General features: G+C 44.6%; 1 pseudogene; it reads left to right on the top strand.

Annotated features, from left to right (window-relative positions):
• Positions 1 to 12,162: 12,162 nt before the first annotated feature.
• The window catches only part of LOC119279699, a 72,981-nt pseudogene continuing 60,311 nt past the window's right edge, over positions 12,163 to 24,832 (top strand).

Raw genomic sequence — 24,832 nt, 5'->3', positions numbered from 1 at the left:
GAAAGGAAGCAGTACATGGAGTCCAGAAGACATGTATCAGCAGAGGGAGGCGGATGACATTCTGTCATTTTTTCTTCCGGTTTAAAAGCAGTGTTTTCCACATGGATCAAGTTATCCCTCCATGTATTTGACAGTCACAGCATGGGGGCGTCATGACTAGCGACCTGTGTGTGCATGCGTTGAAGCATTGATGGCAGTTAAATCAAAGCGTTCCACGCAAAAATATCATGTGAGATAAGAAAAAACGAAGGAGGATAGGTTACATGGAGGCCTGGTACTACAGCTATACAGAGCAGTACTACAGCAGAAGATCAAATGGTCATTCAAAAAAAATTACCTAGCGATGATGTTAGGCTTGTTGAGGCCGTGCAAGCGTCTGTTCCGTGCCAAGCTACCAGAAAATTCAATCAACACAAGCATCCTCGTTTATCTGACAAAAATACCAGGTCGTATCTGTCCTATTTATTTTTCAATACATATTCATCCAGGAACAATTATTCTGGCCGGTAATATTTTTGCATAGGACAATGATTCATTATAAAGGTGGTGCCATGATGTGCCTATGGAGTGTGCGTTAGCATCATCATGCACCGGCGTCTCTGCCCGTTTGCTGCTGAATGGATGTGTGCAAGCCGCTGCCCGTGCAGCTCGAGCTACATTAACTTGTTGGAACCACGCCCACGATTGACTCGGCGTACGCGCGGCTTACTGCTCCTGTGATTGAGTCGCCCGTCCGCACTGGCTTATAATGCCGCGGCCGGCTCATCTGTCTGCTCCCGTGGTCGACTCGGTTGTGATTGATTTCAGCTTCACCATGATGATCATCCACTCGGCGGTGGATAAATTCTGGCCTGGCATATCAGGTGAAATCAATCCAGTATATTTTTATATATTATATATATTTTTTCTTTAAAAAGAGCAATTAATCTAGCTTGCGATGTTTTTGATGCAGGACAATTGTTCACTACATCAACACGACGTGGTTGACTCACCCGTCTGCGCGGCTTACCGCGCCTATGATTGACTCGCCCGTCCGCACTGGCTTACAGTGCCACGGCCAGCTCATCTGTCTGTACCACCTCTAATGTTGCGGTTGTCTTTACCGTCCGTCTCTTGCAATCTGATCTACATCAATACACCGGGATGCACCTGTCTGCATGAGCTATTTATTGAGTATGAGCAAGTCACTACTTGGGTAGCCCGATTTTCTTCTAACAATTTCGAGGCAAATTATTATATATTATCATCCGCCATCGGCACTAGATGGCTCAATGAGCAGGCGCACAAGTCGCCGCCACTATAGTTTAGTTAACTTCAAACAACCAGTTGGAAGGAACCATTGGCCAAGTTGTTGATACGGCTCATATGGGATCATTTATAACCCGCCACAGTCACCTCAACTTTCTCTGGATTCGCATCACGCTATCAACACCAATGATATACACCTTATGCTATGGTCAAAATATGAAGAATCTCAAGCCAACTCTTTGAGTCGTCTTAAGACTCGAGGGCTACGATGACATGACTCAGCAAATCTTGCCAGTTTCAATAAATTCAAGAACCCCGGGATGATGGAGGGAAAGATAACCCGGTCCCAGAGGCTATCGCCATATTAGTGAAAATTTAAAAGGCTATCAGAAAATATCCGGCTCAAAATGAAGATTCCGGTTTAAAATCCGTCTCAAGAGACATCTCTCTCCCACAAAGCTCTGAAGCTTTCAAATCCGGTTTAAAATTCCAGCTCAAGAAGAATACATCTCTTGCAAGTTCAAGTTCTCAGGAAAATTAAAGGTTGCCAAAGAGAACTTGCTGCCATGATGCGCGGTTCAAACCCAGGTATCCTGCCTGATGGGTTTATCTTCATATGATCACTTGGGGGCTTCCTGCTCAAAGAGAACATATCTATCGGTACCCTCTTGATCGGCGCAATGCCAAACCCACTAGGGGGCTTCTTGATCGTATTCTAATCATAGCTTGACCCCTTTTGGGTCCGACTTTGATCTTATTCAAATTAGAATCGCTAAAAAGGCTCAAGGTCATTTGGGGGCTTTCTGTTCAAACATAGGTCGTATTCGAACTAAAGAGAACATACTTGTCGGTACCCTCTTGATCGGCGCAATGCCAAACCCACTAGGGGGCTTCTTGATCGTATTAGAATCATATCTTAACCCCTTTTGGGTCTGACTTTGATCGTATTCGAATCAGAGTCGTCATAAAAGGCTCAAGGTCATTTGGGGGCTTCCTGTTCAAACATAGGTCATATTTGAACCAAAGAGAACATAGCTATGGGTACCCTCTTGATCGGTGCAATGCCAAACCCACTAGGGGGCTTCTTGATCGTGTTTGAATCATAGCTTAACCCCTTTTGGTCCAGCTTATTGGTCATATTCGAATCGGGAGCCTCGCTTTTTTCTCTCTGTTTGACTTAAGTTTTTGAAAAAACAATCTTTTGGGTTTGTCTTGAGACCTTTTTGTTCATATCTAAGGCATATATATGAGGTTTCTATTTAACCCGGCTTAACTTGGGACGATAAGTCGCCAGCAAATGACAATCATAAATATTTGGAAGTATTGGCTTCTAAAGATTGGGTTATCACCCCTACTGCATAGGTATCATAAGTCGGCAGTACAATTTCAATATCACAGGTATGATATTTTTTATAATACATGTTTTAAACCGGTCCTGACTTTAAGTTGCCGGTATATTTTGGATTGCGCCATTGGAATCATGCACTTATCAATCATTGGATTATTTCCCTTATTGGTTACGGCGATGTAAGTCGGCAGTATGAGCCAATTCTACAGGTATGTTTTCCTGATTATATAAATATGCGAGGTTGGATGACCCGCCCTGGCTTTTGACGTTAAGTCGCCAGTATGTTTAGGCTTGAATGGCCTTGCTTGATCTTTTCGGTAATTACATAAGACTATATTGGGTTGTTACCCGCCTTGGCCTTTGACGATAAGTCGCCAGGGCATATGTTGTTTAAACTCTGTCTAGGATTTGCAGAACTATGACTTGTATAAATGATTAAGTTCAAGCTCATCATCAAAATTGATGCTTCAAAATGATTATCTGTTCTGGATTTTCTCAAAGGCTATAAGTCGCCGGGTTATAAAAATTCTGGCTTACAACGAATGCGCATTAAGTCGCCATCGGCCAAGAGCTGTCGAGTATTTAAACTTCAGAATTACTTGACAACTGATAAGGTATTCAAATTTATAATAGCCAAACTTGGCTGGATTTTCATGATGATATTGACTCATTGAGGTTTTCATACCGGATTATATTATTCAAATCTTGAATAGCCAACATGGCTAGATTTTTATAATGGTTATCAATAACTAGTATTATGATTGAGGTTTTCAAAGTTGCTTTGGCGCAATGGCTATTATTTCTTTATCAATGGATATGATTTATTCTGCAATGGAAGGAATAGTCCCAGGTCGCTGCAGGCTTACGACCCGACACTTGGGGGCTACATTATTCAAGTTGAGATTACATCAAATATGCAAGTCCCATGTCACTGCCAGCATGCACCATGGCACTTGGGGGATAATGCAAAGTCATTTTTTGGCTCACTTTATTGAAGATCCGGCTCATCACATTATAATGAGCCGACCCTTGGGGGCTACCAATTGCTCATGTCAACAATTCAAGGTACACAAGCCTTAATCAATTATATTGAAAAGGTCCGCTACTCAGTTGGTAGAGTACAAAGCTCTTAACCTTGTGGACGTGGGTTCAAGCCCCATGGTGGAGATTACATCATATGATGTTATTATCAATGAATTATATACAAAAGTCCCTGCTCATTATTGCATAATGACCCGACCCTTGGGGGCTACACTGGTTGAAGTTTTTATGAGCATAAGGCAATTACAAGTCCGAGGTTGCTGCAAGCATGACAACCCAACACTTGGGGGCTATAGGTGATATGCATATAAGAGAGAAAAAACTTCAAATTTTCAGTTTTGAGCATACCACATTGACCCAGTGTCTGCAACAATCATGACCCGACATCAGCAACAATTACATGAACCGACATCATTTATTTATAACCCGACAAATTTGGCAAATCATAAATCGGCAAGATCTACATCTTTAAGTCGGCTGAATATCAGTTGAGTATTTCAAGACCAATATTTTTGTCAAGACAGAGCATTAAAGGCCGACTCAAATGGATTATTTCACTACAAGAGCCAATGTCAGCAAATTGATTATGAAGCTGGCCTATTGACCCGTATTTTTCAGAAGAAGTGCCCGGATTTTTTGCATTGGCAAAGTTTGAACACAACTATTAAAGGAGATTTGCTATGAGATATGCCTCCAGGAGGAAATGACAAGGACTTAAGGATGATCAGGTGCCGGTTTAGAAAAATATTTAACCTGGAGCAGAACCTATCAAGTTTGTTCTTGTGTTTATTTTACAGGATCAGTTTAACATGGATAAATCCAAATTAAACTAGGGGCTAATGTCGGGTATATACCCCGCGGTATGACCTGGCCGAAAGTATGACCCGACTGGACTTGGCGTTTCATTGGTAACCCGCAGGAGGATTGGCGACTCACGAGTCTGGAGGATCACTGGTCTGATGACTCATGAGCCTGGCGACTCACGGATGGCCTTGACGGTGGGTCAGATAGAAGACTAGGACCAAGGCCCAGAAGGTCGGCTCATGTTATGGTGGGCCGGCTTAAGAGGAAAGCGTAGGGAATATTCCCTTACAAAGGAAGCAAGACTAGGACTCCGCTTGTAATAGAGTAATCCTAATCCTACTAGGACTAGTCATGTAACCCGCCCCTTCAACATATATAAGGAGGGGCAGGGCACCCCAAGAGGGGGAAGAAAAATAATCTCTAAGGCTAGACACAACTAAAAGGGAGCCGGCTTATGCGGCGTCTCCCTGATGAGCATAATGAGATCTAGCCACAGAAAACATGTAGGGCTATTACCGGATGATGTTTCCCGGGGCCCGAAATTGTCTAAATCCTTGTCTTTTGTGTCGATGCGTCTCGCGCTTTCGTCCCGCTCAACCCCTCTCAAGATACCACATAGATGCATTAGCCTCGCGACTAAGTCCTCACACTAGGACATCTGTCATGACAATTCCATGACAGTTGGCGCCTCGCAACCAAACGGTGATCAGAACGGATCACAAACGGAACCATACTCTGTTCAAGAGGTTACCTTGTAACCAAACGGTGATCACTCCCGGATCACAAATGATACCACAACGGTCAGTCTCCCTGACATCATCGTGATTCAACCAGTGCAATGCAAACAACTTAGTGTGCAAGATTTATTTATAAAAGTTGATCCATGGTGTGACTTACTTATGAACTAGGACCTTTAGATTAATACACTCTGCAGAGGTAGCACATTGTACCCACACCACGGAACCCATGGCCTCGCACTCCCATTCGGGTGGACCAACGACATTCTGACAGAACTCTCCCATTGCCATGACACTCTTTGGGCCACTCCGACCAACTCCCCATTGGGCTAAGTCATAGGTTGCCCCAGCCTACCAAAGGCAAAACGGCCACCATCGTGGAAAATAAATGGTCCCAAACGGGGACAAGGTACCATAACAACAACGGGCTCACAAGGTCATGTCTGCTTACCGGGCCAGGGTAATGCACACCCATAACCATCCCTATTGGAGGCACCGACAAGAGGCATGACAATGGGTCAACTAACGACCTACCCATACTAAGGCAAATGTGGTTGCACTTGTCAGCCCGATTCAGTGGCACCATGACCCGATCAACTTTATGTTCAAGTTCAATTAATATCAGGTTTAACTTGAAATAAAATGCTCAAGTCACCATATGCCATGCTCATGCAACCATATGACATGCATCAATATCACTTAGAAACAACAGATCAACCTTATGAAGTTCTAATTGCACAAATCATTACTCAACTTACTGGTTCCTTCTTACTGGTCATTTATACTCATCATTTTTGGTTGTCATTGATCATATGAAACTCATCATGCATATATGGAAATAATATCGATATTCATCATACCATAGTCATGTAAAAATCAATTAGGCAAACTACTCATGTTATAGCTCACTAGTTCAAGCACTCATTTCTGTTAACTAAGCATCTTGATCAGGACAAACTATTCTAGCTCAAGAAATATTCATAAAATAACTATATGCAAAAATTATCATATAATCAAGTTGGAAAATCATGGATATTGCAAACAAACCATGAAAATGTTATTGTGGCTTGCCTTAGTGCAGAGGAGCTTCACACTCCTCCTGGATGCCTTCAAGACAAGCTTCACCTTCTGAAAATAATTCAAATGACAAAAATAAAATATCAAGAACACTTCTGAAAATTTCTAGAAATTCTAGACAGCAGAGAAAAATCTCAGCTTGGGTGTGCTGCTAGGATTTTCTAGTAAGAACACAATGCAAAATGAATCAACTCATTTGGACTTGTAGTTTAGGAGTTACAGCTAGTCAAAGTTTTGGTGAAAAATTGAATTAAATTTGGATAAAAGTAAAACCAGGGGGGTGACGTCGAAGATGTAAACCAGTGGGGCACCAGCACTCATACCGCTTCGGGTGCGGCTGAGTGGCTGACAGCGGGCCCCAACGGTCAGGAGGGGGAGGGGGAGAGAAGCAGAGTCGGGCGGGGCCGCGGCGACACTTTCTCCGGCGAGGCGTGCCCGGCGACGAAATCTGAGAGGATAGGAAGGAAGAGGAGATCGAGGTGCACCTGCCCATACCCGTAGCATGGCTAGGGGTGGCCAGACGGGCCCGGACCGGAGCTTTCCAGCAGTGGCGGCGGGTGGAGCTCGTCGGAGATGGTGATCCCGGTGAGGCAGGGCCGGTCCAGGAGCTCCAACAGCACCAACACGCACCAGTGGTTCACCAAGGACACGCCGGAGAAGTCTGTGGAGCTCGAGCGGCTTTGGAGAGGGAGGGGCAGTGGATGGGGATCGCCGGCAGGGGGTCGCAGGTGACAATGGCAGAGAAGAATATGTTGACGGCAGCAAAGACCAGCGGCAGGGGGTCGCAGGTGATGAAGGCGATGATCCGGAGACCTCGAGTCGGCAGAGCTGGACAACGCGGGCGAAGGGTTTCGGAGAAATTTCCAAAAATTTGACCCATGGGTATATATATCCAGACCCTGTCGGTGTGACCAAGTGGAACAACTCGGTGGCACCGAGATGTAGAATCGCAAACGATTACAGCAACTCGGTGAGACCAAAGTGTTCAAATCGGTTGCATCGAGATTAAAACCTAGATCAACTTAATGAACTCGGTATGACCGAAAGGAATGAATCGGCAGACCGAAATACATCAAGAGGTTTTGGAAGTTTAAGTCTATGACAAATCAATGGCTCTGAGTGCTCCTCACCTAGAGGGTTCGAATCTGACTTGATCAAACTTTGTGATGTAGCATGAATAGAGCTTGAGACGAGAAAGGCATAGATAGCTAGAGGGAGTACTTAGGAATTCTTGTCCATCCATTTGGCAAAAGAAAAGACCAAACAATCAAAACAACAAATGGATGTCCTCGAATGGAGAAAAAAATTATGCAACCAACATGCTCACACAATAAGATAGCAAATGAAATATGTGGGAAAGCATGCACAAGCACTCTAGCATCTATCAAGCAATTGGTGATGACTAGGTCATCTATATATGAGTATATTGACTTAGGAGTCAAATGAGAACATTTGATCATAGGTCATACTCATCGTTTAAGCACAACTGGGGTTACCACTTTTACATAAAGCATTGTTCTGCTCACACCATTAGAGTTGCTTTAGCTCAATTCTTAGAGTAAAGCTCCCCCTAGATGTGATATCCCCTCTTAGAGGGATGAACTAACCTTGGGTTTTGTCAATGATGACTTCATGTAGATGTTGAAGATGTGGATGCTCAATGTTGATGTAGATCATTTGAAGAAATCCATTGGAGTGAGTTGCACTTTTAATACCTACATGGGTTAGTCCCACAAGGAACAAGCAAGGATATCCATAGACATAGAGTGAAGTACACACAAGATGATGTCCATGAAAGCATTAGGTTACCTTGTCCATTGATTTACTAACTATGATAGCCTCGATTTTCCTTCTCTCTTTTTCTGGACTTTCTTTTGCATTTGCTTTGGATTTGGAGTTTTGAATCAATTCAAATGGACTTGACACTTGGGCCTACCCTTGTTTTTCACCCAAGTGACCCATCCACCCCTAGCTCATCTTTCCTTCTCTAAAAAACTCCAAGAATAACCCAAGGAATATTTTTCATAAAAGAAAAATATTCATTTTCTTCCCTGAAAATCACTTCAGAGAAGTATGCTCCAAAGCAACCCCTATTTTTATTGCTCTAAAAATCTTGAGAAAATTTACAAATATTCTTTGAACCCTAGGGAACCTCCATGTGAAAAAATATTGCATACGTTTTTGGAATATTTTTGCTACAAAAAATAATTTCTGTTCTGGACAGAATGACCACATTACACAACAAGTATATTTTCTCTTGATCAAATGAGGCTGGTCTTTTGTGAGCTTCATTACTTTCCCAAGAGAATGCTAAACCCCGAAGCACAGCCCTTGATTCCTACTAGATCATTCCCAGTAAGCCTCACAAGTTTCTGTCCAGAAACTTGCCAGGAAGAAACCCACTCACACAATTCACCTGTGACCCAGCCAACCGTGCAAAACAACCAAAACCACTAAGGACTACATGCCAGACAAGGTGTTTGCGCTTAGCTCAGCCTGATGCAAAAGTTCACGCGGTGACCATGTTCATCCAAGGGGGTTGGCATGCGGCCGACACGCTCTGCAGTGCGCCAGCGTCTCTGTTCCGCGCGTGCTCGCAGCCCCGGCCGCTGCACCTTGCCAAAGCGTGCCCCCATCCTCGTCTTCACCTCCTTAACCCCGCCCTGGCGCTCGCCGACGCCGGAGCTTGCCACAGCAAGCACGAGCATGATGCGGCCGAGCCAACAGTGTGCCCGTGCCCCTATGCTTGTCGCGTACCACGCTCCTATGCTCGTCGCTGCTCACCTACAGTTCCCACGTGATCCCCGGTGTCTCCCCCTCTCACTGACGCCATTCGTCGCCGGGCGCCACTCCAGAGAGCTCCGGTGAGCTCTCGACCCCCACCTCGGCCTCGCCAATAAATAGAGCCCCCCGAGCTTGTTTGCGGCTACCTACGGCGTTGTGGACGTGTGGTGAGTGCGTTTGTGGAGAGAAACAAGCTCGGGGGGGCTCTATTTATTGGCGAGGCCGAGGTGGGGGTCGAGAGCTCACCGGAGCTCTCTGGAGTGGCGCCCGGCGACGAATGGCGTCAGTGAGAGGGGGAGACACCGGGGATCACGTGGGAACTGTAGGTGAGCAGCTACGAGCATAGGAGCATGGTACGCGACAAGCACAGGGGCACGGGCACACTGTTGGCTCGGCCGCATCATGCGAGCACCAGGGCGGGGTTAAGGAGGTCCAGACGAGGATGGGGGCACGCTTTGGCAAGGTGCGGCGGCCGGGGCTGCGAGCACGCGCGAAACAGAGACGCTGGCGCACTGCAGAGCGTGTCGGCCGCATGCCAACCCCCTTGGATGAACATGGTCACCGCGTGAACTTTGGCATCAGGCTGAGCTAAGCGCAAACACCTTGTCTGGCATGTAGTCCTTAGTGGTTTTGGTTGTTTTGCACGGTTGGCTGGGTCACAGGTGAACTGTGTGAGTGGGTTTCTTCCTGGCAAGTTTTTGGACAGAAACTTGTGAGGCTTACTGGGAATGATCTAGTAGGAATCAAGGGTTGTGCTTCGGGGTTTAGCATTCTCTTGGGAAAGTAATGAAGCTCACAAAAGACCAGCCTCATTTGATCAAGAGAAAATATACTTGTTGTGTAATGTGGTCATTCTGTCCAGAACAGAAATTATTTTTTGTAGCAAAAATATTCCAAAAACGTATGCAATATTTTTTCACATGGAGGTTCCCTAGGGTTCAAAGAATATTTGTAAATTTTCTCAAGATTTTTAGAGCAATAAAAATAGGGGTTGCTTTGGAGCATACTTCTCTGAAGTGATTTTCAGGGAAGAAAATGAATATTTTTCTTTTATGAAAAATATTCCTTGGGTTATTCTTGGAGTTTTTCAGAGAAGGAAAGATGAGCTAGGGGTGGATGGGTCACTTGGGCCCAAGTGTCAAGTCCATTTGAATTGATTCAAAACTCCAAATCCAAAGCAAATGCAAAAGAAAGTCCAGAAAAAGAGAGAAGGAAAATCGAGGCTATCATAGTTAGTAAATCAATGGACAAGGTAACCTAATGCTTTCATGGACATCATCTTGTGTGTACTTCACTCTATGTCTATGGATATCCTTGCTTGTTCCTTGTGGGACTAACCCATGTAGGTATTAAAAGTGCAACTCACTCCAATGGATTTCTTCAAATGATCTACATCAACATTGAGCATCCACATCTTCAACATCTACATGAAGTCATCATCGACAAAACCCAAGGTTAGTTCATCCCTCTAAGAGGGGATATCACATCAAGGGGGAGCTTTACTCTAAGAATTGAGCTAAAGCAACTCTAATGGTGTGAGCAGAACAATGCTTTATGTAAAAGTGGTAACCCCAGTTGTGCTTAAACGATGAGTATGACCTATGATCAAATGTTCTCATTTGACTCCTAAGTCAATATACTCATATATAGATGACCTAGTCATCACCAATTGCTTGATAGATGCTAGAGTGCTTGTGCATGCTTTCCCACATATTTCATTTGCTATCTTATTGTGTGAGCATGTTGGTTGCATAATTTTTTTCTCCATTCGAGGACATCCATTTGTTGTTTTGATTGTTTGGTCTTTTCTTTTGCCAAATGGATGGACAAGAATTCCTAAGTACTCCCTCTAGCTATCTATGCCTTTCTCGTCTCAAGCTCTATTCATGCTACATCACAAAGTTTGATCAAGTCAGATTCGAACCCTCTAGGTGAGGAGCATTCAGAGCCATTGATTTGTCATAGACTTAAACTTCCAAAACCTCTTGATGTATTTCGGTCTGCCGATTCATTCCTTTCGGTCATACCGAGTTCATTAAGTTGATCTAGGTTTTAATCTCGATGCAACCGATTTGAACACTTTGGTCTCACCGAGTTGCTGTAATCGTTTGCGATTCTACATCTCTGTGCCACCGAGTTGTTCCACTCGGTCACACCGACAGGGTCTGGATATATATACCCATGGGTCAAATTTTTGGAAATTTCTCCGAAACCCTTCGCCCGTGTTGTCCAGCTCTGCCGACTCGAGGTCTTCGGATCATCGCCTTCATCACCTGCGACCCCCTGTCGCTGGTCTTTGCTGCCGTCAACATATTCTTCTCTGCCATTGTCGTTGTAGCAAGCTCACCGCCAAGTTAGGGTATGAGCTCGAACCCTATGTGCAATCTCTGCATCTGATTCCTGCACTTAGGACAATGCCTTGAATATTACAAAGTTTGAAACACTTCTATCCAATCAAAACCCTCATTGGATTAGTTTTGATTCGAAAACTTAGGGTTAGGTTTCCGCCGAATTCATCTCGGATCGACCGAGTTGTAGAAATCGGTCTCACCAATTTGGCCCAGGCATTGCACTTGTGATTTTTGGTCTGACCGAATCTTGCAAATTGTTGTGACCGAGTTCAGATCTCTGTGAAACCCTAGCAATCTTGGAGTCACCAACTGTTTCTCGGTCTGACCGATTTCACTAGTTTGGACTCTGAACATTGCTTCGGTGTCACCAAGTTCATCAAATCGGTAGCTCTGAAATGACTTCTGTAGAAAACTAAAACTAATTTTTGGCTCACTTGTTTTGCAAAAACTTTGCACTTTGTGATGCTCATCCACTCTATCTCATCTATATCTATTCATAGGGTCAGCCTTCAGCTTTCAACAATGTTTGACAACAGTGATAGCCAGAATCAGTATGAGGAACAGGTTCGGATGAGTGAGGGAACTAGTCCCTCTGACAGCAGCTATGATGATAGGAGCAGAAGCACTCCCAGCAACCTGCCAAAACTGCAACTAGGCAAAGGAAGAAGAAGACATCATATTCCAAGGATGAAGATTTCAAGGTTGATGAGGAAGTCTCTTCCAAAAGGAAAGGAGACAAGAAAGAGCTTGGCACTGGTACACCAAGCCAGGGATGAAGAAGAAATCTCCTGCTAGAAGGATCCCTATGTCCAAAGCTAGAGCCTCAACCCAGGAAACCGTGGAGTTCACACTTGAACCAAAAGAGGCTGGTGAGGGCAAGAAGAGGAAGGAGAGGGTCAAAAAGACCATGGCCAGAGTTATTGGCAGATCTTCTATGATCAGAGACCCATATGAGGAGGAAGAAGAGCAACATGCACCTCCTACAAAGACTCAGAAGTTGATGGGGGATGCAATCAGGTCAGGGGCTGCTCCATCAAAGCCCAAGATTGCCCCCAAGGCTGCTGCTCAAGCCCCTAAGAGACCCACCAGGAACATTCCAGCTGTTGAGAAGAATAATGCCCCAGTGCCTAAAGTAGAACAAGAAGAGGAAGGGCAAGTGCTTAGGAAATTGAAGCCCAAGATTCCTGACCATGATGACACCTGTCCTGTGTCTGAGAACATGAATATAAGAAAGGATGCAGGTCTCAAGCTATGGAGGCAGACTAACCCATATGCCATTGTTGTTGACTACAGGTTCCATACAAAGGAACAACAAGACTTCTATGAGACTGTGCTCCTTGACAAGAAGCCAATAGTAAGTGACATGAGATGGGTTGACTGGAAGTTCATTGACAACAATGAAGAGCATTTCCCAGGAGTTCATGAGAGTTTCAGATCAACGGGAGTTGATGCATTTGTTGGTCAGAATTTGACTAAATGGAATGATGAGTTGATCATGTAGTTTTACTCTACAGCACACTTTTACCCTGATGGTAAAATTATTTGGATGACTAAGGGTACTAGGTACCAATCTTCTGTTGCTGAGTGGGCAAAGCTATTTAATGCTCCAGAAGAGCATGAGGAGGACACTGATGTGTACGCCAAGCCAATAAAAGGACTTGACTCTATGGCTCACATGTACAAGGAAGTTCCAGATGCTGCCTTGGACACCCACAAGTTTGGGTCAGTTTACTATCTACTTTCAGGTCTGCCAACAATCAACACAATCCTCAGACACACTTTGCTGCCCAAGTCTGGAGATGATAGGATGACTAGAGGGTACTCCATAAATCTGATGCATATGTTTGATGTCCCTGAGAAACTCAAAGTTATGACATTGATTGTTGAGACAATCAAGAGGACTGTTGCTGACCAAAAGAGATCATGTGGCTATGCTCCACATATCCAGATGCTCATCAACTCCAAGATGGGCAAGGGCATGTATCTCTTGGACAAGGAACATCTTCCCATGTTGCCTGAGTTTGAAGACAATATAGTTGTCATGGATCCATCACATCCCACATCTATGCAGGCTCAGGAGAAGAAAGAAAAAGCAAGAGCAGAGAAGGCAGCCAAGGCACCAAGTGCTGAAGAGGCCTCCCATATATTTCTGAAATCGAAGCAAGATAAACTTGGTTATCTCATTCAAGCCACTTTGAGGATTGAGAAAGGATTGACAACCCAAACTCAAAATCAAGAGAGTTTTGACAGGATAATCGAGACTAAATTTTATGATCTAGACTTGAAGGTCATAGAGATCCAGACTGCAGTTGAGAAACTCCAGGATTAAGTGGAAGAGAGAAGAGGGAGAGCTACCACAGAAGCTTTTTAGAGAGTGCCAAGGGCACAAAGGTCTACAGCTGTGCCAGCCAGTGACACACGGGCTACTACTTCAGCACCAGCAGCTACAGTCTCTGTTGTTCCTCCAGTTGCAACTCCACCAGCTCCTCAGACCTCTTCGGATGCATTCGTTGTAGGACTCCTCTCCACGCCACCTTCGCACTCTGGACCTCCCGGAGATCATGCTTAGAGAGCCGCATAGCACTATGCATTTTCAAGCTTTTTGGTAACTTGTTGCCAAAGGGGGAGAAAGTGTATAGATCATAGGCTTCGAGAGAGAGTGTGTGTGTTTGCTTCTTTTTGCCTTTCTTGCTACTCTATTTGCTTTGCTTGTTTGGTATGATACAATTTTTATGCTTGTGTGTGAGATACTTCTATGATCATATGTTTGATCATATCATACTTTAATGCTTGTGCTTAATGATGATATTATATCTCTCATGTATGATCATTCATATCTTATTTTCGTGATGAGTGCATATTTCATATTCTATCATTTTGAGCGCTCCACCAAGATGTATGTGACATGGAAGAGTGACCCATGGTCCTAATTGATTGTGCATTTGCATTCAAAAGAAAATTTCAAATAATGCACAAATTTAGGGGGAGTTCTTGCTTATCACATACTTCTCAAAGCGACGATGTACTTTATTTATATTATCATTTGTCGAAGCTTTGATCTATATGTTGTCATCAATTACCAAAAAGGGGGAGATTGAAAGTGCAACTAATCCCCGGGTGGTTTTGGTAATTCATAACAACATATAGCTCATTGAACTAATATTCTTCAAGATCAATGTTTCAGAAAGTTCAATGGTTGGTATGGCATGGACTAGAGATGTGGACCCCTCAAAATGCTAAGGACACATATTGGCAAAATCTCAAGACTCTACATTTTCATTTTAGTGATCCAAGATCACATTGAGTCCCTAGGAAAAGCCAATACTATTAAAAGGGGATGAGGTGTTGCTTAATGGCTTGCTTGCTCAAAATGCTTAGTGATATGCTCCAAAAACCCTCAACCACTCACTCATTTCTACATATGTCCTAAACCTAAAGTCAAACTCGGCCCCACCGATTTGATCTATCTGGCGCCACCGAGTTCACTTGACATAGCCATATCCACAAACCCTAATCAATTCGGTCTTACCGATAGGGATCTCGGTCTCATCGAGATGGGATTGCAAACTCTATGTTTCCCTTCGTAACGTTTCTGTCTAACTGAGATGAGCGATTGGTCCCACCGAGTTCGCAGTGCGAACTCTCTATTTCCTTTTCGTAACATTTCGGTCTCACCGAAATGAGCGATCGGTCCCACCGAGTTTGCCTGGCCAAATCTATGTTTGCTTATTACTGAAATTGGTCTCACCGAGTTCATGTGATCGGTCTCACCGAGATGAGATTTTGCCCTAACCCTAGCGCATCGGTCTCACCGAGTTGGTATTGTCGGTCCCATTGAAAAGCCTAACGTTCACATTTTGAACCAAGTTGGTCTCACCGAGTTTCACTATTTGTCCGACCGAGTTTGGTAAATTGTGTGTAACGGTGAGATTTTGTGTGGAGGCTATATATACCCCTCCACCCCCTTCTCCATTTGAGTGAGAGCCATCAGAACGTGCCTACACTTCCACTACTCATTTTCTGAGAGAGAACCACCTACTCATGTGTTGAGACCGAGACATTCCAATCCAACCACATGAATCTTGATCTCTAGCCTTCCCCATGTTGCTTTCCACTCAAATCATCTTTCCACCATAGCCAAAGCTATGAGAGAGAGTTGAGTGTTGGGGAGACTATCATTTGAAGCACAAGAGCAAGGAGTTCATCATCAACGCACCATCTATTACCATTTGGAGAGTGGTGTCTCCTAGATTGGTTAGGTGTCACTTGGGAGCGTCCGTCAAGATTGTGGAGTTGAACCAAGGAGTTTTTAATGTCAAGGAGATCGCCTACTTCGTGAAGATCTACCCAAGTGAGGCAAGTCCCTCCTGGGCGATGGCCATGGTGGGATAGACAAGGTTTCTTCTTTGTGGACCCTTCGTGGGTGGAGCCCTCCATGGACTCATGCAACTGTTACCCTTCGTGGGTTGAAGTCTCCATCAACATGGATGTACGATAGCACCACCTATCAGAACCATGCCAAAAATCTCCGTGTTTACATTAGGTTTGCTCCTTTCAAACTCCTCCCCTTTACCTTCATATGCAATGATTTACATTCCTCTGCTACACTCTTAAAATTGCATGTGTAGGTTGATTGCTTCACTTGTGCTAAGTTGCTAAAGTCTGCCAAGACTTAAAATTGGGAAAAGGCTAGATTTTTATTTGGTCAAGTAGTCTAATCACCCCCCTCTAGACACACTTTCGATCCTACAGATCCCCAACGCCACTGCCAAATAGAGATGGACGATGACGCAATCTATATAATGACTAAGTCCCTGCTTAATGAGAGTTGGGAGACTTGCAGCAAGACCGGCTTGGCTCCTTCCTGTACCCTCAATAAAGCCCCTGATGTAAGTACTTTAAATAATTTTCCCACTTATTCATTATTAAAATTGTCTTCTCACTATTATTTGATCTTTGTAGGCCAATTCCTCCTTCTAGAACAAGAAACGCCAGGACAAGCCGGCAAAAAAGGTCAGAACAAAGGGCAAGGTAGTCAAGAAGCCTGCCAAGAAGAAAACCAACACCTCAGAGAAATTTGCTTTAGATGATGATGATGAGTCATAGGTAGAACTTGACTCCCTTGGCTCATTTTTTTAATTATGTTATTGACACTGATTACCATCAGGATGAAGCGGGTGCCAGCAACATAGATGGTCTTGAGGTAACTATCCTTTCTCCCGACTCAGAGCCTTTGCCAAGACAGACAGTCCTCCCAATAAGCCGGAAAGTAAGGCCTTTAGCTTACTTGGATCCCAACTTTATTTTGAAGAAGCAGCAGCATGAAGTTTGCTGCATGACCCAGAACAAAGGAGGTGGGGAGCTCTCCTCTGGTTTACCCAACACTCCGGCCCCGCGCAAGCACCGGGAAGAGGTGCCTCCATGTTTAAACTCTTTTTATCCAAAGGTGGGTCTTGTTCACCAGCCACTTAATCCTTCCGACTCAAACTATCAAGGATCTTCAAATTCTTCTTCTGGTGACTCAATGGGGACTCATATTCCGGCTTTCAAGATTGCCATTGGGTAACAATACTTACCTTCATTGTTTTAACTTTGTAAAAAGACATACTGATCTCTTTATTTTTCCTTTCTCAGCAGAATAGCCAAAGCCAAGATAAATAAGCCGGTTGAGGACCCCAAGGTGCACGAGCCAGAAAAACAACTGCCGGAGTCTGAAGCCTCAATTCAGAATCTTGAAAATATCACTGACGAGCCGCCACCAGTAAATCCAGAGGCCTCTGTGGACCCCATGAATATGGATTCATCAGGTGCTAAACCGCCAAGCCCTGCCAAGCCTACTGAAGAGGTTGAAGATGTTGTGGTCACTAGCACCAGGTACAATGAACCGGGGAATCCTATGGTGCTGGCCAAACATTCTACTAAGGAAGAATTTTCAGCTGCTGAAAAGGGCAAGCGGAAGTTGGATTTGGAGAGCTATGCCTAGTTCAACGCTCAGGAGATTCATGTGGGTTATTTAAACCTCCTTCATACTAGCCGTGACTTTGAAGCCGGCTTAGTCAATCTCATGAAGGAGCGCTTTGAGGTAAGCATTAACAAGACCTTCTCATATTAGTTTATACCAGTCAGCTGCCAAGTCTGTTGAATACGAAAGAATTTAATATGTTGTAGACTTAGATAAGCTTTTTGATCATGTAGCTATACCATTGCAATTTGTAATTGCCGAATCATAACATGTAGCCCCCAAGGGCCGACTTAAAATTGGAAATTTAAGCCGGGACATCAAGCTGTAGTGCTAAAATCCACATATGTAGCCCCCAAGGGCCGGCTTAGGCTGCATAGCTAAGCTGGGACTTACCATCATATTTATGAACAAATCCAAACATGTAGCCCCCATGAACCGGCTGTAATTGAAGGAATTTAGCTGGGTCATTATAGATTTGTCTTCAAAATAGCAATGTGCATTAGCCCCCAAGTGCCAAGTAAAATACTTGTATTATGCTTGGGACTTCCAAGAAGAAGATCATAATATTGTCTGTCTCTGTTCATTGCAGGCTGAATTAAGTATGAAAGAATCTGAAGTCACTGATCTGCGGCAGAACATCAAGTTCCAACAATCTGAAACTTCCAAAGCCAAATCAGAATTGAATACTGCTTTGGAAAACACCGAAAAGCTAAAAAAGGAGTTCGGTGCTGAGAGAGTCGGCTAGGATACTGAGAAGGCAGCTCTGTTAAAGAGAGCGGAAGATGCTGAGGCTGCTCTTAAGCCGGTGACTGGCGAGTTATCCGGCTTAAAACATCATATCAGTAGCATGACAACCGCCATCTTTGGTAAGTAATATTGTACTTCAATTGTTCACCACCAATGTATAACAATCATTAACCGGCTTATCAATCTCTTTTCTGATGCAGGCTCCAGAAGTTCCAAGCTAGGTCCAGACATGCGCGTAAAGCTGCATATACCCTTGTGGAGCAGTTGTACACCGACGCTCAACGGGCAATTTCTGCGGTCTCCCATAAGAAGCAACCAGTTTCACTCATCAAGGAAGTGCTGAAGAAACTATCGGTGCTGCCGTAAAGAGTTGAAGAACTAAAGCGGTCAACTGCTAGAGTCGGTGCCATCACTATGCTGAGCCAGGAAAAGGCATGACAAGCAAAACTTGACCTGAAAGAACTAGCCACCAGTTGCCCATGCTTGAAAGAAGACGGTTCTCCCTTCGAAGCAGCAGATTTCACCAAGTGCGTAAAAGAAATGCGCCCTTTGGCAAGCCAGCTGCAGAGGAGACGGACTTGTCAAAATATCAGGCGGCTTACACCAAAGAAAACTTAAGAGTAGCAGCGCTGGTTCATGATTCCATGGACCTCATCCCGCCAACATGTAAGCACACCTTCGCCCCTGATATTGATCCTTCGAGCCTTATAGATGATGAAGCTGTGTTTAGAGCATTGACTGGGATCAACTGGGCCACATCTGACTTCCAGGCAATGGGTGAGGAAGAAGAAGAAGAACCGGTGCAAGATGACTCAAAGTCTTCAACACACCAAGATCAGGACAGCTGATCCCTTGTGGCGGCTTACCAACTACCTCATGGCACAGTTTGTTCAAAAAACACTTAATCATTTTGGGATTCATGGTAGCCTTGTAATAGGCTAGTTGAAAACAATGATCTGACATGCCATTGTGCATGTTTTGATGCTTGAATATGTTAAACTGTCATTCTGACGTTTGAAGATCCACGGTTTTGTGCTTTATCACATTCATTCATCAGACGGGTCATAACAAATAATGTTGTGATGCTTGCACACACACAAATAAATAACATGTGCCCTGGCGGTTTTCCCCAGGGAGGGTTATAATGCTCAACATAATATGTTCTGGTGACTTAAAGTCTAGAACGAGGGCGAGCTATCAAAACTGCGCATATTCATATAACAAGTAAAACATACCTGTGAAATTGGTTCATACGACTAGCTTACATCGCCATATCCGGTGAGGATGACAGTTCAACAACTTAGAGCACATAACTCCAAGCGCATAATCCAAGTATACTGGCGACTTAATGTCTGAAGCTAGAACAGGTTATCAAAACTCCAGATATGCTCAAATCTGAGCCATGATGATTAAGGCTACATGGCCTAAATCATTTTAAACCATATGCCAATATGGTACAGAGATGTGAATCCAACAATCTTTAGAGAAAAATAACAAATTAGGAAAAAAACAAGGCGTTCATAGGCTGCCAAGCCTCAATATCACGTGTTGTTTGGTAACCTTTAACCTGGGCAATAAACCCCCAAGTGATTTGCAACAAGGCGTATAAGCCGGATCAATAGGGTAGTCATAGCTATGCTCAATGAGTAGGATTTTTAACAAGGCGTGCAAGCCGGATCAATAGGGTAGTCATAGTTATGCTCAATGAGCAGGAAGCCCCCAAGTACTTTTTAACAAGGCATGCAAGCCGAATCAAGAGGGTAGTCACAGCTATGCTCAATGAGCAGGAAGCCCCCAGGTATCTTATGAATTGATAATAAAGACTCAGATACTCATAAATGAAAGGATAGAGGCCCTGAATTATTAGGGGTGCTAGCTTTATTATACTTGATCATAATATATACATGGATGAAAATATATACAACACAAGAGCCAGTGGCTCAGGTGTAATAAGGCAAAAGATGAGCAATGTTCCAAGGCCGGTAGGTCTCCTCCTCCGTTGTTCATGAGTCCTTGTGGTCTCGAATATCAATGAGGTAGTACGAACCGTTGTTCTCACCACAAAGGGCCCTTCCTAGGTGGGGATAATTTGTGCATGTCTGTTTGATCCTGGATGAGCCGGAGCACCAAATCGCCTTCTTGAAAGGTTCGAGTTTTAACCCGGCGGCTATGATAGCAATGTGAATCTTGCTGGTATATCGCCGTACGAGCCGCCGCAAGGTCACGCTCTTCATCCAACAAATCAAGAGCATCTTGACGTGCTTTTTCATTATCAGCTTCAACATAAGCCGCCACACGGGGCAAGTCGTGAAGGATATCACTGGGAAGAACTGCCTCTGCTCCGTAAACCAAGAAGAAAGGCGTATAACCCATGGACTGTTGGGGGTAGTATTGATACTCCAAAGCACTGAGGGTAAATCCTCAACCCAATAACCCGGCGTCCTCTGCAAAGGGACCATAAACCGGGGTTTATACCTCTCAAGATTTCTTGATTGGCCCTTTCGTCTTGACCATTGGACTGGGGGTGAGCCTCTGATGAAACGTCAAGACGAATATGCTCTTGTTGACAAAATTCTTTCATAGCACCTTTAGATAGATTAGTGCCATTATCAGTGATGATGTTATGAGGATAGCCAAAACAGAAAATAACCTTTTTAATGAATTGAACTATCGTTGCCGCATCACACTTGCTGACCGGCTCTGCCTCAACCCACTTTGTGAATTTGTCAACCGCCACCAAAAGATGGGTCTTCTTATCCTTGGATCTCTTGAAAGGTCCAACCATATCCAGCCCCCAGGATGCAAACCGCCAAGTAATTAGAATCATTCTGAATTCTTGAGCTGGCACATGAGCTCATCTAGAAAATTTCTGACAGCCATCGCACTTGCTAACCAGATCTTCCACATCAGCATGAGCCATCAACCAATAAAACCCATGACGAAAAGCCTTAGCAATGAGAGACTTAGAGTCGGCATGATGGCCGCAATCCCCTTCATGAATCTCCTTTAGAACCTCACGACCCTCCTTAGGAGAGATGCATCACTAGAACACCCCTGTGACACTGCATCGGTGTAACTCACCATTGGCAATGGTCATTCACTTAGACCACTGGGTTATCTTCCTGGCCAAAGTTTCATCCTCAGATAACTCGCCCATGGGTCATATAAGCCAAGTATGGCACTGTCCAATCCGGAATAACATGAAGAGCCGCCACCAACTATGCCTCTGGGTTAGGAATAGCAAGATCCTCCTCTGTGGGCAATTTAACTGAAGGATTATTTAGAACATCAAGAAAAACATTAGGTGGTACCAGTTTACGCTAGGACCCCAGCGGGCTTAAAGCATTAGCCGCCTCATTTTTCCTGCGATCAATATGTTCCACCAGATAACTTTTGAAATGACCAACAATATCATCAATCGTCCAGTGATAAGCCGCCATGAGCTGGTCTTTAGAATCCCAAGTTCCTGAGACTTGTTGAGCCACCAGATCTGAATCGCCAAAACACCTGACCCGGTTTAAGTTCATCTCTTTGGCCATCCGAAGACCATTGAGTAAAGGCTCATATTCAGCTGCATTGTTAGTGCAAGGAAACATTAGCCTCAAGACATAACAAAACTTATCACCTCGTGGGGAAGTCAAAATAACTCCAGCCCCCGATCCTTCCAACTGCCTGGATCCATCAAAATGAATAGTCCAATACGTATTATCCGGCTTATCCTCGGGCATCTGCAACTCTGTCCAGTCATTGATGAAACCCACAAGTGCATGAGACTTAATGGCTGTTCTAGGCATATATTTCAGACCATGGGATCCAAGCTCAATGGCCCACTTAGCCACCCGTCCTGTAGCTTCCCTGTTTTGAATAATATCCCCAAGAGGAGCAGAACTGACCATAGTGATGGGATGACCAAGGAAATAATGTTTCAACTTGCAACTAGCCATGAATACTCCACAAACTAGCTTCTGCCAATGTGGCTACATCTGCTTAGACTCAATTAATATTACACTGACATAGTAAACCGGCCTTTGAACTGGATATTCTTGCCTGACTCCTTCCTCTCCACAACAACTGCCACGCTGACGGCCTTGCTGTTAGCAGCCACATATAAGAGTAAGGGCTCCTTATCACTAGGAGCTGCAAGAATCGGCGGCTCAGCCAACTGTTTCTTAACCACCTCAAACACCCCATTGGCAACATCACTCCACACAAAGAGATTTGTCTTCTTCATCATCTGGTATAAAGGAATAGCATTTTCCCCCAGGCGGCTTCTAAACTAGCTTAAGGCCGTAATATGACCCTCCAAATGCTGAACATCATTAACACACGCCGGCTTAGCCAAAGAAGTGATAGCCTTGATTTTCTCTGGGTTAGCTTCAATACCTCTCTCAGAGACCAGAAAACCTAAGAGCTTGCCTGCTGGCACACCAAAAACACATTTGGCCGGGTTAAGCAACATCTTATAGAACCGGAGATTGTCAAGGTCTCCAGAAGATCATCTAGCAAGGTCTCCTTCTTCCTGGACTTCACAACAATATCATCCACATAAGCGTGAACATTGCGTCCAATCTAGCTGTGGAGGCAATTCTAAACACAACGCTGATAAGTCACCTGGGCACTCTTGAGCCCAAAAGGCATAGACACACAGCAGAAGGCTCCAAAGAGAGTGATGAAAGATGTCTTCTCCTAGTCCTTAACTGCCATTTTGATATGATGATAACCAGAATAAGCATCTAAAAAACTCAAACGCTCACAACCCATTGTAGCATCAATGATCTGATCAAAACGAGGGAGAGCAAAAGGATCAGCCGGACAAGCCTTGTTAAGGTCTGTGTAATCTATGCACATACGTTAAGTGTCGTTCTTCTTAAGCACCAGCACCGGGTTAGCCAACCATTTAGGATGAAAAACTTCAACCATAAACCCGGCCGCCAAGAGCCAGGCCACTTCTTCACCAATGGCCTTGCACCTTTCTTCATTAAAATGCTGAAGGAATTGCTTGACCGGTTTAAACTTCGCATCAATATTGAGAGTATGCTCAGAGAGTTCCCTCGGTACACCTGGCATGTCAGAAGGTTTCCATGCAAACATGTCCCGGTTCTCACGGATGAACTCAATGAGCACACTTTCCTATTTCGGATCCATGTTAGCACTAATAATGAACTGCTTGGATGAATCGACAGGGATGAAGTCAACCTATTTTGTGTCATCCACCAATTTAAACTTCAACAAAGGGTCCTGCTCTATAGTCGACTTCTTCAAGGGGGTCATATCTGTCGGGTCAACATTATCTTTATAGAACTTCAGCTCCTCTGTTGCACAAGCCGACTCAGCATAGGCATCGTCGCCCTCTTCGCATTCCAAAGCTATCTTTCTGTTTCCATGTACCGTGATGGTACCCTTATAACCCGGCATCTTAATATGCAGATAAACATAACAAGGTTGTGCCATAAATTTGGCATAAGCCGGCCGTCCAAATAAGGCGTGATAAGGGCTCTTGATCTTACCACTTCGAAAGTCAATTTTTTAGCGTTGTAGTCATATTCGTTACCAAAAACTACCTCCAAGGCTATCTTACCAACTGGATATACTGACTTACCGGGCACCACCTCATGAAAAACTGTAGAGGACGGCTTAAGATCTTTGTCAGCAAATTCATACGGCGAAACATATCATAGCAAAGGATATTGATACTAGTTCCCCCATCCATGAGCACTTTAGTAAACTTGTACTCTCCGACCTGAGGTGCCACCACCAAAGCTAGCTGACCCGGATTATCAACCTCGGGCGGATGATCCTCATGAATCCCTACAGTTGGTTGTTCTGACCATTGTACGATGGAGAGACAGTTGGCACCCACCGTGGGGCCAGCGCATGATGGTTTCGAGTTCTTGAAGGGCAGCTTCACAGGGCTCAATGGATACACTATGGGCCGGATGACTAAGAGTCGTCGTGGCAAGCTTTACATCGATGACGTGGGCTGGGGCCTCGAGGCCGGCTCAATCGAGTATGGGTACCGGGTCCCCTTTGGCGGAATTCATGTCTTCATTGGCAAGATTGGAGATACGGAGGTTGAGCCAGACACCTGCACCGACATCATCGAGACGGCTCAACGCATGCGACCCGCTAGGGTTCAAGCCGCCCCAAGAGATGTCTTTGTTGGTTTTACTCAAGGAGTGGATCTTGAGGGTGGATATGTGTATGGTGGAGAGACGATCGTCTATTCAGGCGATGAGTCATCAACTGGCGAGAGCGATTCCATGTATCAAGTTCTGGATGGCGGGCTTGGGGGTTGTTCCGATAGTGACAGTATTCTGGACCCCCTACGAGCCGCCACACCGGGTTGTGATCTTCATGGCCGATACGCAGCCAGGGCAGGATTATTCAACTGCAGCAACGATGATCTCTGGGTCAACAATGGCAATGGCAGCCGAGGCAGCAGGCCCTATGCGCTCGTCGACTCAAGTTTTATCTGATCTATTGGATGCCCTGGCAACACTATTAATGGCAGAGGCAAACCAAACTCAGCATAACGCATATGTTGTGAAATTACGTGATGAGATAGAGCAAGCCAAGGAGGATCTAAATGCTGAGAACACCCGGATGGCAACGGAATGGGCTGCCTTATAGAGGGAGGCAGAACGGCTTCAAGCAGAGAGCTTTCGTTTGAGCTTGGACTGGGACGCATCAAATGTTGTCTTTAACAGAAGGCATGTGAGTTGGTTACCCTCAG

This window comes from Triticum dicoccoides, chromosome 3B, assembly GCF_002162155.2.
Source record: "Triticum dicoccoides isolate Atlit2015 ecotype Zavitan chromosome 3B, WEW_v2.0, whole genome shotgun sequence".
NCBI classification, from domain to species: domain Eukaryota; kingdom Viridiplantae; phylum Streptophyta; class Magnoliopsida; order Poales; family Poaceae; genus Triticum; species Triticum dicoccoides.
The sequence above is the reverse complement of the archived record's forward strand: the minus strand, read 5'-3'. Positions and strand labels throughout refer to the sequence as shown.